The 3,041-nt window shown below is 46.7% G+C and overlaps 1 pseudogene; it reads left to right on the top strand.

Moving 5' to 3' along the window:
* The first annotated feature begins 2,239 nt into the window (after positions 1-2,239).
* LOC101649447 lies at positions 2,240-2,822 on the top strand (annotated as a pseudogene).
* Positions 2,823-3,041: the final 219 nt, after the last annotated feature.

Genomic DNA, 3,041 nt, shown 5'->3' with positions numbered 1-3,041 from the left:
AAAAAAAGCAGAAGATGCTAGAAACCAGAGCAGTCTGCATGGGAGCCTCAGCCCCCAAGCAGATGTGCAATTCCCTGGGCTCAAGGGCTTCGTGCCAGATAACAGACTTGGAAGTTTTGTTCCCGATTTCCTGCACATGTCTTGGGAAGTAACTCATTCATCTAGAAATGAGACCAGCCTGCCACTCCATGCCAGGGTTCATTTGGTCCTGGCACCTTCGGAGGGCACCTGACAGATGCAGTGAAAGTCCCTATGCCTGTATCTTCACACGTATGGGGGTGGGGGTGGGTGGGAAAATTCCGTTATCTTTTAATTCCCATTTTCCACGAACTTTTTGAAGCCTCCCTGGGCACAGGTACAGGTGGATGGACTACAGTGGCTGCAAGAATAATTGTGAGCACGGTGCAGGATGGGGTGGTCAGCTGACTGGACAGCCCCAAACAACAGCAACAATACGTGCTCGGAAGGCCACGCCCATCGATGCGAGGTGGTGGGACCAATAGGACTGGATTGCTGTCCAAAGACGCTTGCCTTCTCCTCGCGGGGGCCCACCCCTTAAAGGCATCCCCACTTTAACTGATTATGCGTGTTTTCTCCGTGTTGAGAATTATCTCACTGTGGGTTTGCTGGCCACTTCTTTGATTTCTGCTTATTTGGTATTTTCTTTTGAGAATTTTCCACTCCTGTCCTTGACTATGACTTAAATAGTACATTCGGATTTTCATATGAATTCTTGCAAATATACTTTCTTTATTTGGTGTGTAAGCTCTTGATTTCATCGATGAAATATTTAAGCTTTTCTTAATAGCTTGCCTCGTGGCTTTCTATGTTCTCCACGAAGGCATCATGAGGGTTTCCCTCAGACATCCGACAGACCTCTTACTGCTTTTATAAATGGTACTTCAAAGGGGGAGCAGGGCAGGTTGTCATTGTTTGTTGACAGTTTACAGCAACACAATTGATTTTTATTATCAATGTTTATTAAAGAGCCCCGCTGGCATAGTAGTTAGGCATTGGGCGGCTAAGCACAAGGCCAGTAGTTCTAACTCACCATGAGCTCCTCACCGGAAAGATGAGGATTTCTACTTCCATCAAGAATTACAGTCTTACCAGAGGATGTACACTGGTACAGATAGGAACTGAAAATACAGGGAATCCAGGGCGGATGATACCTACAGGACCAGTGGTGTGAGTGGCGAAACAGGGAGGGTAAAGGGAGAATGGGTAGGAAAGAGGGAACCGATTACAAGGAACTATATGTGACCTCCTCCCTGGGGGACAGATGACCGAAAAGTGGGTGAAGGGAGACGTCGGACAGGGCAAGATATGACAAAATACCCATTTATAAACTATCAAGGGCTCATGAGGGAGGGAAAAAATGAGGGCCTAATGTCGGGGGTTTAAGTGGAGAGAAAATGTTTTGAGAATGATGTACAAATGCGCTTTACACAATTGATGTGTGTATGGATTGCCATAACAGTTGTATGAGCCCCTAATAAAATGTTAAAAAAAAAAAAAGTTAGTCTCGAGGATCTACATGTAACCTCCTTCCTGGGGGATGCACAATAGAAAAGTGGGTGAAGGGTGACGTCGGACAGTATAAGATATGACAAAATAATAATTTATAAATTACCAAGGGTTCATGAGGGAGGGGAGGGAGGGGGAAAAGGAGCTGATATCAAGTGTTCAAGTAGAAAGCAAATGTTTTGAGAATGATGATGGTAACAAATGTACAAATGTGCTTGACACAAAGGATGGGTGGATGGATTGTGATAACAATTGTATGAGCCCCCAATAAAATAATTAAAAGATAAAGCCATGTGGACCCTCAGAATTAACATTTTAAAGAAAATAATTACAGTCTTGAGAACCTATGTGTGTGTGGGGGGGCAGCTCTGCACTGTCCTATAGGGTTGCTGTGAGTCAGAATCAATTCAACGGGGTGAATATGGTTTTGAACTCAATGACTTTTTTTTAATTAATATTTTTTTAATTCAAATGACTTTACGAGCCTTTATACCAGTTGTAACATTCTGGAGGTGGGGGGCTGTGCTTCCCTGAACAAGCAGAGCTTTGAGACAAGACCCTACCTTCCACCTTGGACGTGCGCAAATACACAGCAAGACTCCATGCATCTGGAATACAGGAGCCAGAGAGGAAAAGGAGACATGAAAGATACTCTATTATCAGAACAACAACAGGAAAAACTGGACAGACAGTCCTCACCCCGCCAGCGAACATGGCGCTGCAGGCGGCATGGAGTGTGCGCGCGGGCTGCGGCCTGCAGCTTGCGTGCGCTCTCGGCGCCCGCGCGCCCTGCCCGGCGCGGTGCAGGTCCTGGGTCGGCTGCCGTGCGGACGCTGCGCTCCAGCCCGGCTCTGCTCTCGGTGCGCAAGTTCACAGACAAACACGAGTGGGTAACGACAGAAAACGGTGTTGGAACAGTGGGGATCAGCGATTTTGCACAGGAAGCTTCGGGAGATGTTGTTGACTGCAGTCTTCCTGAAGTTGGGACAAAGCTGAACAAACAGGATGCGTTCGGTGCTCTGGAAAGTGTGAACGCTGCTAGTGCACTCTGCTCCCCTTGACCAGGAGAAGTCGCAGAAATGAACGACGCGCTTACAGAGCATCCCGGGCTTGTGAACGAATCCTGTTAGGAAGATGGTTGGCTGGTCAAGATGACACTGACTAACCCTTCAGAACTTGAACTAATGAGTGAAGAGGCCCATGAGAAATACTGCACATACAACCCATCGAGGACTGAAAATGGGAGCCTCGAATCAACTACGCTGAAACAACTCACGCCAGCAGAGTCGCCATAACTTAGCGGTGGAAAGAACTGAAGCAGCTTTTAGTAGTCCCACTGTGGAACAGAGAAACCAGCTGGGACAATTATGCTATTGGAAGAAAGTACCCCCTAACTTCCTAATGATGGCCGAGAAACGCAATGCACACTTTTTCTCACAGTCGCCTGTGATGTTTATGTTAGGATCTAGTGATAATATTCAGAAGTCATGAAATGATCTGTGGTGAGAATAGTC

This window comes from Echinops telfairi, unplaced genomic scaffold (genome assembly GCF_000313985.2).
Source record: "Echinops telfairi isolate 266 unplaced genomic scaffold, ASM31398v2 ScPeMD7_5592;HRSCAF=6446, whole genome shotgun sequence".
In the NCBI taxonomy this organism is placed as follows: Eukaryota; Metazoa; Chordata; class Mammalia; order Afrosoricida; family Tenrecidae; genus Echinops; species Echinops telfairi.
This window is presented reverse-complemented; position numbering and strand designations above follow the sequence as displayed.